Raw genomic sequence first — 12,722 nt, 5'->3', positions numbered from 1 at the left:
AACTTCCTTGGTTAGTATAATTTAGTATTCATTAGATTTTCCTGTAAAGGCAATGAGGTGTACTATGTCTATACTTGACTCAGGTAGCAACTTTTACCGTGCTCTGGGGTTCCACCTCCACCAAACCCAGAGTATATCTATGCTTCCGCTGTGTTGTGTCTGTCTGTTCCCAGGTCTGATTGGTACACCGACCCAGTTGTTCCAGCCACACGTGAACCCTTGTCTGTAAAGACCGAGGGGGGAGGCACGTTACACAAAGCCCTCCCCCCACCAGACCCAGTAACCCATACATCAGTTACTTTGGGGATGAGTGACTGTCCAAGAGTCACCCGGCCGACGCCTCACGTCACTAACGAGGTTGTCAGGGCCAGCGAGCTGTCCACATTATAGCAGTCACCGGAGGTGCCATACAACGCCGGGGGTAGCTGTCTCGAGATCACCACTACCCACCTGCTGCGTCATCAAGACTGCAGCCATTCCAGCAGTGTTGGAGGAGAGGTCAAGAAATGAAAAGCACGTAGCAGTACTCAAGAATTTCGCCGGAAGATTAATGATTACGTCATCTGAAGTAACACGAAAGCAGAAGTAAGGCGGTCACAGGTGGAAGGCACGGTTTCCCTACAGAGTACCGGGACTCGCCAGTAGAAGGTCGTAAAATTGTCTCCTTTGGCCTAAAGTCGGCGGTACGAGGGTATACACAGTTGGTGTTTACGGCCTAGTAACCTGGTGACATCAAGAAACGCCTGAGATGACGTGAGCAATGATGGAAGACGAGATTCACCTGTTCTGCAAACAAGCAACCCGCCTCTACGACCTTCTGACACCACTCCTGCTAAGAGACACCGTTGGCACATCCAGTCCTGCTCTGCTGTGGTCATCTGCGCCGTCAAGTTTAACATCAAGACTGCCGTGTGAACTGTGATTGATATGAAGGCGTGTGGACTGTCGAGAGCAAGATTAATGGCCGAAGTAACAGTATTCTACAGCTGTCACTTGGCACTCAGCTCTACTACACTCTGTCGTCATTCAGGAGTACCGGATGGGAGTACAAGAGGACCAGGTATTGATGTCTACACATGGGGAGAAGCAAGATCGACACAGTCATCGTCAGCGACTACATTCAGCATCCAGCAGCATCGATTTTTTTTTCTCGTTTACTCAATATGAACAATTGATACAAACAACAAAATTGACTCTGAACATCTGTGTAAAGAACATCTGGACACTTTTGTTTAAATGTTGAAAAACAGATTTAGAATCAATACTTTTTAAATGTTGAAAAACAGATTTAAAATAATTCTGGTATAATATATGAAAATTTTACTCTATAAATTGGTCAGTAATCAAAATCGAAGCCCCTGTGTAATTGTCTCAGCCCAGAACAAACGGTTATGGAAAATTATGTTGTGATACTTTTGCAGAATGTTTGAACACAGGAGAGGCGGACCAATATAAACATTGACACTTCAAGTGAGTGAGAACACTTGGCTGTACAGTCAGCTGAAACCTGTGATATAGTATAGGAATTTTTTTTTATATTTTTAGATACATGTAATAAACGTTAGGTGTGTTCCTTAGCATGTCAAGGTTGACATTGATGGGGAGTGGTTAGTACACGGATGTGTACCTGATAGTTCCGTAGTACGCTCCCGGATGACTGAAAGTTCAGTCTGATGATATAACCTTAATGTTTATGGTTGAGCACGGTGTGGCCGGCTCTAGAGGACACATGGACTTGGCTAGTGAAGAGCCAAGGGAGTTTAATAGCTAGTCTTTGATGGTAGAGTAGGGCCATGTTATTTAGCTATGTCAGTAAGGATAGGATGTATGTTTCCTGATATTGGAGGATTGCTGTCAGTTGACAGCTGAGAAAATATGAACATGTTTATTATGATGTTGGACTATTATTTGTCAAATTTTATTAGTTAGGTTAGCTTTTGTTTGTGGCATGAGTTGAATTGTGGGTTTGGATACTAAACCTCGTGATTTTTAACAAATTAACAAGGTTTACTAAGTGCTTGTGCGGGGGGGTTGTAACAAACTAGGCTGTTGTAAGAATTATTCCAGAAGGTTCCAGAAGTTTAGAGTAGGGACCTGACCTTCAACAACGCCCAGTCCCCTGGGAATTAGCAGGTCTGAGTCACAAATGGCGGGCATCTTTGTTCATAATTTTGTATAATGAACCATCCTATAGTATTCAGTAATTTAGAGAAAATTAGCCTTTATTCATTTTGCATTAAAATTGTATTGTATAATAGTACTGGGTACAATATCAAGAGTATTCTAATTATTGAGTTTAAGTCACCATCAGTGACGTCACGAATCAGATCTAACTTGTAAGGCGGAGTGACCGGCGGTCATAGGTCATCAGGGTTGACATGTCTAATATTTCTCAAAGTTCAATTAACCATTTTGGGGATCGGGAACAGCTCTGCCGTTAGATGTTTGTGTAAATTAATTTCAGTAAAATAATTCAAGCAGTCTGGATCAATTAAGTACAACAGAGGTTAATTGTTATAACTTAACCTTGCTAAAGTAACTGGGTAAGCGATGCGGAACAATACAATGTTCTAGTCTGGGCTAGGCCAGACGAGGACAGATCAGTGTGGAAACGGGAGCAGCTGGGATAAGAGGCCAACCATCTTACCTCTCCCCAAGACCAGCCCAACATCTAGAGCTGTGGTCGCCCAAGGTATAGTTGCTATTGTTAATTATAGGGATAGTCTTCTCATTTGCCACTCAGGTCAAGTAGGGAGTGTTAAAGTGACAGGGAGTGAACATATTTAGATTTTGTTTTAGTTCTCTTTTAATAAATTAAATTTGTTAATATTTTGCATTTCATTATTTCCATGTGTTTTATGTGTAAACTTGTCCTGGTCACGTGGTCCACACGAGGTAAAGTTGGATTGGGCGCTGATTCTAACATCGAATCGGAATTATCATTACCGTGTAATTTATTCCACACTCAAGGTCATCGTATATAGTGGGGATCAAGCCCCTAGGTTGATTAATTAGCGTGATCGATCCAGACCTCGATCATTGCTCTTGTGTTACTGGTCTGGTGGTGGCAGCGTAGAGGCGACTCTAGGGTTTTGCTCAGAGCCTAGGTCACGTCATACTGGGTGTAGAATCCTAAGTCGGTCAATCGTCTTAGGACCACGTGGCGTGGAGTTGGCTTTGGTAAAAGTTTTGGAGTCCCTTGGTAGAGAATAAAAAGTAAGAATACGGGTAGAGGGTAAAGAAGAAAGAGAAGTAAAGAGAGAAACCCTACCCGTGTTACACCAGCGTCGCTGTAGTAAACACACTGGAGGCAGATGCGCTCGGGAACGACAGCCTGAAATCCTCCGCGAGCGGATTCGTAAACAATACAGGTCGGGTATGCTCATGAACGGTGGCCCGTATTCCGTGTGAATGGTGGTACTCGTCTTCCCTTCTTCAAAGAACTTGGGGACCGCGGGAATCGGTGCTTGGGGGACAAGACAATAAAATGCAACAAATCCGGGGAAATAATCCGTATAAAACACTGATAACTGGAACTTATGGAGAATCTTGGGGGATTGTACGAGATGTGGAATAAAACATATGCACAAAAAAAACAGGGGTTGAAATATCTTGGGCACCGCTATTGAACAACAAACCGAAGAACATCTATGGTGCAACCAAAGCCAGTAATTCGAGACTGGAACCGTTGAACACTATCTAAGACGTCTTGACTGAAGTCGGCAGAACGATGATGCAGATATCTTGGCGAGGTCCTCTTGATCACCGCGTGGGAACGTTTACTCACTGCGCCAATGTAGAGGTGACCCACGTGTTACAACAATAGTACAGTAATTCACCTGGAACTGTCGTCGTAGGGAGAGGAAGGGCTGGTAGGGTAGGTGGAGCAAGTCTAGGCTCCTCAGGAAGGGTAGGACAGAGGGAATCAATGCCTCTTAGGGGTCCTATGGGCACATATCCTAAGTGCCAGTGGTGCCGGGCAGGCGTCGTCCGCGTTGGGTCACATGCAGTTCAAATCTGGCCCACTCGGCCTGCGCGGGCTGCCGCGCGGGTAGGCCGTGCGCCGTCGTCGTCCACCAATCAGGGCACAGCCCTGCCTATACTGTAAAATGTCTCCTTGGCGGGCACTTTGAATGTGGTTCCCTCTACACTAGGTTTTCAATGCTTACATTTGTTATTCTTGGCATTCTTTGCTTCATATCTGAAGCTTCGTTTTAAGTTTCCACTTCAGACGTGTCTTCCGCAGCTATGCATCTCCGGTTTGCAGCATCAAAATCATCTGCAATAGCTGAATATAATTAATAATATATCAGAGAGATATATATTTATCATTACCTAGTAGTAGTGAACACTAAGAAATAACATAAATCAGCTTTCTAAAGAGATGTTTAATAATACGACACACATGATTTGGAACTTATAACTGGGTTAAGTACTTTGCACATAAGTCTCAAGGAACCATTAGGAAACCCTGCTTGTGATTAAAATATTATGCTGTTTTTATATACTGTATGTGCAGCACAGTACCTCACCTCTCAATACACCAGCACTGGCCTTCGCCTCTCAATACACCAGCACTGGCCCTCGCCTCTCAATACACCAACACTGCCCCTCGCCTCTCAATACACCACCACTGCCCCTCACCTCTCAATACACCACCACTGCCCCTCACCTCTCAATACACCACCACTGCCCCTCACCTCTCAATACACCACCACTGCCCCTCACCTCTCAATACACCACCACTGCCCCTCACCTCTCAATACATCACCACTGCCCCTCACCTCTCAATACACCACCACTGCCCCTCACCTCTCAATACACCACCACTGCCCCTCACCTCTCAATACACCACCACTGCCCCTCGCCTCTCAATACACCACCACTGCCCCTCACCTCTCAATACACCACCACTGCCCCTCACCTCTCAATACACCACCACTGGCCCTCGCCTCTCAATACACCACCACTGCCCCTCACCTCTCAATACACCACCACTGCCCCTCACCTCTCAATACACCACCACTGCCCCTCACCTCTCAATACACCACCACTGCCCCTCACCTCTCAATACACCAACACTGGCCCTCGCCTCTCAATACACCACCACTGCCCCTCGCCTCTCAATACACCACCACTGCCCCTCACCTCTCAATACACCACCACTGCCCCTCACCTCTCAATACACCACCACTGCCCCTCACCTCTCAATACACCACCACTGCCCCTCGCCTCTTAATACACCACCACTGCCCCTCACCTCTCAATACACCAGCACTGCCCCTCACCTCTCAATACACCACCACTGCCCCTCACCTCGCAATACACCACCACTGCCCCTCACCTCTCAATACACCAGCACTATAGCCAGCACCAGAATCTAATAATATTATATAACATAAGTGTTTACTTACGATAATATTTGCGTGATTGCATGAAGTGTTTGTCTTCTTGCTGACTGCACGGACCACAAACTCACCGCTTTGTTGATGTTCCTGGCGGCGGATGACGCTGTGTCGTAACAGGTGAGGAACGCTTTGCGCACTACTCAATCGTCGCTTGAACCCATCATAAATAGTTTTCTTATTTATTATTATTTTATTTTTATATATTTTTTTTACAAGAAGTTACAATGGAGGTTAACAGAGAATATAGAAAATAAGTTGAATTAACATTCTTGTAAAGCCACTAGCACCCATAGCGTTTCGGGTAAGTCTTTAAACTAACAGTTTTTTATTTTCTTTGATAAATTAACAGTAAAATTGATAAAAAATGTTACCAGGTATTTTATAGCTTTTCTTTACAGGTACAGATAATTTTAAGTAAAATAATTACAGTAAAATCAACAAAAATGTTTACAGGTAATTTGAAGAAATATTGACACAAAAGCAGATCAGAATAATACACAATAAAGAAACAAGGATTACTAGATACATGAGAATAGCATTTCAGGGTTATACATTGGTTCACTGAAGCACAATATGAGGATCATTTCGAGGAAAAGTTTCAAGGAATAATGCAGTAGAAAATGCACTCAATACAACAACCATGATATCAAATGATATATAAGATTACAATGTTAAAGTAATATGGCTTAGGTACAAATATTGGGTGATTGAGTAGCACTAGATACAGTGTGAAGATAAAGCCCATGGTAGAAAACTATGAAGATGAAATTAGGTACTTTTTGGTTTTATTTTTGAATATGGCAAAAGTTGGACAGCTTTTCAAATCATTAGGGAGTAAGTTCCATAGACTAGGTCCCTTTATTTACATAGAGTGTTTACATAGATTAAGTTTGACTCTGAGGATATCAAAAAGATATTTATGTCCGGTGTGGTGGGCATGTGTTCTATTACATCTGTCCAGGAAGAGTTTCAGAACAGGGTTTGCACTTAGAAAAAGGGTTTTATAAACGTAATTTACACAGGAGAATGTGTGAACTGAATTTATGTTTAGCATGTTTAGGGATTTAAACAGAGGAGCTGTGTGTTGTCTGAAGGTAGAGTTAGTTATTGTCCTGATAGCAGATTTTTGCTGGATGATGATGGGCCTGAGGTAGTTTGCAGAGGTTGAACCCCAAGCACAGCTACCATAAGTAAGATAGAGATAGATAAGTGCAGGGTACATAATATCTGATCTTAGAGAGTATACCAATTGTTTTAGAAACCTTTTTAGTTATGTGTTGTATATGGGTGCTGAAGTTGAGTCTCTTGTCTAAGTACAGGCCAAGGAACTTTCCATCATTTTTATTGCTAATGTTTATACATTATCTATCTGAAGCTGAATTGCATTTGTTGATTTGCTTCCAAATAAGATGTAGTAGGTCTTTTCTATGTTTAGTGTGAGTTTGTTGGTTGACATCCAAAAGTAGACTTTTTTTAATTAATTGTTTACAACCTTATTTAACATGAGTGGGTTGGGGTCAGAGTAGATGAGTAGTATCATCAGCAAACAATATAGGTTTAAGTATGTTAGAGACATTAGGGAGATCATTGATGTATATAAGAAACAGGAGGGTCCTAGGATGCTGCCCTGTGGCACCCATACAGTTATTGGTAGAGTGGGAGAGGTTATATCATTGATGGCTACATATTAGTGTCTGTTACTAAGATAGGATCGGATATAGTTCAGGGCAAGGCCACGGATTCCATATTGGTGGAGTTTAAGTAAGAGGTAGTTATGGTTAACAGTATCAAAAGCCTTTCTCAGGTCAATGAAGAGTCCAATTGGAAACTCACTTTTGTCGAGGGCTGAGAAGATTAAGTCAAGCAGACTAACAATACCATCATTGGTACTCTTATGGGAGCGGAAGCCAAACTGACAAGGACTTAGTATATTGAATTTTATAAGGGAGTAGAGCTGTTTGTAAAAAAAAAAAAAAAAATTTTTTGATAATATAGGTAGATTTGATATGAGTCTAATTATTTATGTCTGCCGTGTTACCTCCTTTATGAACTGGCGTTACTCTTGCTTTTTTAAGGATATTAGGGAAGGTATGACACACTAGGGATTTATTGAACAGCAATGCTATGGGTGGTGCAAGGGCATGGGGGGCACTCCTGTATACCATCTATGGTATTTCACTAATGTTCCCCGCTTTGGTTTTTAAAAAAATAAAATAAAATAAAATGTTTATTTAGGTAAGGTACATACATACAATAAATTTTTACAAAGATTGGTTGACTAGTTATAGGTAGAGCTAGTACATACAATGCCTAAAACCACTATTACGCAAAGCGTTTCGGGCATGATAAACTTAAATGACAAGCTTAATACTAATTGAGCATAATGAGTAGAATGAAAACAAGAAATAAAAACATAGCTGAAAAAGCAGCACAAATACAATTATGTCGACAAACAGCGCTCTTTAAAAAAAAACAGACATTGGTTAACAATAGAAGGGAAAGGTAGGTTACAGGGGATTTATTAGGTATAGCTTCGTTTTTATCTTAAACTGGTTGAGAGAGGTACAGTCTTTAACATGGTTGGGAAGGTCATTCCACATTCTGGACCCCTTGATTTGAAGAGCATTTCTAGTTTGATTAAGTCGTACTCTAGGAATATCAAAACTGTATTTATTTCTGGTGTGGTGCTCATGGGTTCTGTTACAACCTTCTATGAATCTTTTGAGATCAGGATTGGCATTATAGTTTAGCGTTTTATATATGTATAATACACATGAGAGAATGTGCAGTGACAATGTCTAACATATTCAGAGATTTGAGTAGGGGTACCGAGTGATGTCTGGGGCCAGAGTTGGATATTGTCCTAATAGCAGCTTTGTGCTGAGTAATTAGAGGACGTAAGTGATTTTGGGTAGTAGAGCCCCAAGCACAAATACCATAGTTGAGATATGGATAGATAAGGGAGTAATAGAGAGTCACCAGGGCAGGGCGTGGTACATAATATCTGATCTTAGAAAGAATGCCCACAGTTTTTGAAACTTTTTTTGATATATTTAGAATGTTTTTTAATTCAAAATTCAGCTTGTGGTCAATGAGAATGCCAAGGAATTTGCCATCTAATTTGTTACAAATTTGGGTATTGTTTATTTTGAGATTTATTTGATTAGAGGATTTATTGCCAAACAGAATATAGAGAGTTTTGTCAATGTTAAGGGTGAGTTTGTTGGCAGTTAGCCAAAGATGGACTTTATTTAGCTCAGTATTTACTGTGGCATTTAGAGCAAGGGGGTCAGGACTGGAGTAAATGAAGGTTGTGTCGTCAGCAAATAGAATTGGTTTGAGGTGTTGGGAGGCATTTGGAAGGTCATTAATGTAGATGAGAAAGAGGAGAGGGCCAAGTATGCTGCCCTGAGGAACACCAATGTTGATGGGTAGGGTGGGAGAAATTGTATTATTCACAGAAACATATTGGAGCCTGTCAGTAAGGTAGGATTTGAGGTATTGCAGGGAGTGTCGTCTGACTCCATAATGATGTAATTTAAGAAGAAGGTTTTGGTGGTTGACAGTGTCAAAAGCTTTACGCAGGTCCACAAATAACCCAACAGGGAACTCATTTTTATCAAGAGCTGTATGAATCGAGTTAAGCATACTAATAAGTGCATCGTTAGTGCTTTTTTTGGGTCTGAAGCCATATTGGCAAGGGCTAAGTATATTGAGTTTGGCTAGATATGAGTAAAGCTGCTTATAGATTAGTTTTTCAAAAATTTTTGACAAGTTTGGCAGGATTGATATAGGTCTGTAGTTGTTAACATCTGTGAGATCACCACATTTGTGGACAGGCGTTACTCTCGCTTTTTTTAGAATATCTGGAAAGGTTTGGAGTTCAAGTGACTTGTTGAAGAGCAAAGCAACAGGCTAAAGATCTGGAGGCTTTCTTGTAAATTAAAGTTGGTATCTCCTCAAGGGCACCAGACTTGGTTTTAAGGGAAAGGATTATCTCATTGACGTCAGTGGAATTAATAGGCTTTAGGTACAGAGACTGTGGATAGTTACTTGTAAGATAGTCCTTAATGTCAGTACTGGAAGATGGAATATCATTTGCAAGGGATGAACCAATGGAAGAGAAGAACCTATTGAACTCAATAGCAGAATCAGAGGCTGAAAGCTGACCATTTTTAGCGAGTGAATGATGGACACAACATCTGTAGGGCTGACCGGAGAGAGAAGAGAGTTTGGATAGCTGCCTGAAAGATATGTGGTAACTCTTTGATATCCCCAGAGTTAAACTTAATCTGTGTAAACACTATGCAAATAAAGGGACCCAGTTTATGGAACTCACTCCCTACTGAATTGAAAAGCTGTCCAACTTTTACATCATTCAAAATCAATACTAAAAAGTACCTAATTTCATCTTCATAGTTTTTCACTTTTTGCCTTAAAATTGCACTGTATCAATTGCTACCAAATCTCCCAACATTTATGTTCCCAATTTGAACATCTTTTCCATTGTGATCATTGCTGTTTTCTTATATGTGCTGCCAATCTGTTGTATGGTGTTTATAAATCTTGTTTGTCAGTATCTTTTGTTACCCAGTCTCCCAATTCTTATGTACCCAATCTGAACATCTTTACCATTGTGATCATTGCTGTCTTATATGTGCTGTCAATCTGCTGTATGGTGTCTATTAACCTTGTTTAAATTACTAATCAAGCTGTCAATGTAATCAATCAGAGCATTAATATAACAATGTGCTTTAATATACCTACTTATCTCTCTCATCTCATTTTTCTTTTGTAATGTATCTTTATCATTTATCAATTCTGATTGAAATTACCTACTTAAAATTATCTGCTAGATTAAGGACCTGCCCGAAACGCTGTGCGTACTAGTGGCTTTACAAGAATGTAAATACTGTACTATCCAATGTATTCTCATAAACCCAATGTACCTTCTTGTATATATATAAATAAATAAATAAATAAATAAATATGTCTGAGTCTCTGGGATTTTTCGGGCAAGGTTAGCACAAATCGATGAAAAGAAGCTATTAAATTCAGTTGTTGTTTCAAGATCTGTTGCAGGTACTCACCTAGTTGTACTCATCTAGTTGTGCTTGCGGGGGTTGAGCTCTGGCTCTTTGGTCCCGCCTCTCAACCGTCAATCAACAGGTGTACAGGTTCCTGAGCCTATTGGGCTCTATCATATCTACACTTGAAACTGTGTATGGAGTCAGCCTCCTCCACATTGCTTCCTAATGCATTCCATTTGTCAACCACTCTGACACTAAAAAAGTTCTTTCTAATATCTCTGTGGCTCATTTGGGCACTCAGTTTCCACCTGTGTCCCCTAGTACGTGTGCCCCTTGTGTTAAATAGCCTGTCTTTATCAACCCTGTCGATTCCCTTGAGAATCTTGAATGTGGTGATCATGTCCCCCCTAACTCTTCTATTCATTTATTTATTTATTTATTTATATATAATACAAGAAGGTACATTGGGTTTGTGAGAATACAATTGGATAGTACAATATTTACATTCTTGTAAAGCCACTAGTACGCACAGCGTTTCGGGCAGGTCCTTAATCTAGCAGATAATTTTAAGTAGGTAATTTCAACCAGAATTGATAAATGATAAAGATACATTACAAGAGAAAAATGAGATGAGAGAGATAAGTAGGTATATTAAAGCACATTGTTATATTAAAGCTCTGATTGATTACATTGACAGCTTGATTAGTAATTTAAACAAGGTTAATAGACACCATACAGCAGATTGACAGCACATATAAGACAGCAATGATCACAATGGTAAAGATGTTCAGATTGGGTACATAAAGATTGGGAGACTGGGTAGCAAAAGATACATATAAACAAGATTTATAAACACCATACAACAGATTGGCAGCACATATAAGAAAACAGCAATGATCACAATTGTAAAGATGTTCAAATTGGAAACATAAAGGTTGGGAGATTTGGTAGCGATTGATACAGTGCAATTTTAAGGCAAAAAGTGAAAAACTATGAAGATGAAATTAGGTACTTTTTAGTATTGATTTTGAATGGTGTAAAAGTTGGACAGCTTTTCAGTTCAGTAGGGAGTGAGTTCCATAAACTGGGTTTCTTTATTTGCATAGAGTGTTTACACAGATTAAGTTTAACTCTGGGGATATCAAAGAGATATTTATTTCTGGTGTGGTGATAATGGGTCCTATTACTTCTGTCCAAGAAGAGTTTCAGACAAGGATTTGCATTTAAGAACAGGGTTTTGTAAATGTAGTTGACACAAGAGAATTTGTGGAGTGAGATTATGTTTAGCATGTTTAGGGAGTTAAACAAGGGGGCTGTGTGTTGTCTGAAAGCAGAATTTGATATTATTCTGATAGCAGATTTTTGCTGGGTGATGATGGGCTTGAGGTGGTTTGCAGTGGTTGAACCCCATGCACAGATACCATAGTTGAGATAGGGATAGATTAGTGCATAATATAGAGAGATGAGAGCAGAGTTAGGAACATAATATCTGATTTTGGAGAGTATACCAACTGTTTTAGAGACTTTCTTAGTTATGTGTTGTATGTGGGTACTGAAGTTGAGTATCTTGTCTAGGAATATGCCAAGAAACTTTCCATCATTTTTATTGCTAATATTTACATTGTCAATCTGAAGCTGAATTGCATTTGTAGATTTGCTTCCAAATAGGATGTAGTAGGTCTTTTCTATGTTAAGTGTTAGTTTGTTGGTTGATATCCATAAGTGGACTTTTTTTAGTTCATTATTAACAACATTATTTAGTGTATGTGGGTTGGGGTTGGAGTAGATGAGGGTAGTATCATCAGCAAACAAAATAGGTTTCAGAATGTTAGAGACATTAGGCAGATCATTAATGTATATAAGAAAAAGAAGAGGTCCCAAGATGCTGCCCTGTGGCACTCCAACAGTTATTGGTAGAATGGGAGAGATTATATTATTGATGGCTACACATTGGTGTCTATCACTAAGATAGGATTGGATATAGTCCAGTGCATGGCCTCGGATTCCATAATGATGGAGTTTACTTAAGAGATAGTCGTGATTAACCGTATGAAAGACCTTTCTCAGGTCAATGAAGAGTCCAATTGGAAACTCATTTTTGTCAAGAGCTGAGTAAATTATATCAAGGAGACTAATAATTGCATCGTTGGTACTCTTTTGAGAGTGGAATCCAAACTGACAGGGGCTAAGAATGTCGAATTTTACGAGATAGGAGTAGAGCTGTTTGTAGATAATTTTTTCAAATATTTTTGATAGTATGGGTAGGTTCGATATTGGTCTATAG

The 12,722-nt window shown here is 40.1% G+C and overlaps 1 long non-coding RNA gene across 1 annotated transcript in view; it reads right to left on the bottom strand.

The window, feature by feature from the left end:
- Positions 1-5,510, bottom strand: part of LOC138361002 (uncharacterized) — a 523,679-nt gene extending 518,169 nt beyond the window's left edge. The window contains exons 1-2 of the long non-coding RNA XR_011226742.1: positions 5,415-5,510; positions 4,170-4,279 (exon numbers count right to left, since the gene is read on the bottom strand). This is a non-coding gene — a long non-coding RNA (uncharacterized lncRNA). The remainder of the gene's footprint in view (positions 1-4,169; positions 4,280-5,414) is intronic.
- Between the last annotated feature and the right edge of the window lie 7,212 nt (positions 5,511-12,722).

This window comes from Procambarus clarkii, unplaced genomic scaffold (genome assembly GCF_040958095.1).
Source record: "Procambarus clarkii isolate CNS0578487 unplaced genomic scaffold, FALCON_Pclarkii_2.0 HiC_scaffold_141, whole genome shotgun sequence".
NCBI lineage: Eukaryota > Metazoa > Arthropoda > Malacostraca > Decapoda > Cambaridae > Procambarus > Procambarus clarkii.
The sequence above is the reverse complement of the archived record's forward strand: the minus strand, read 5'-3'. Positions and strand labels throughout refer to the sequence as shown.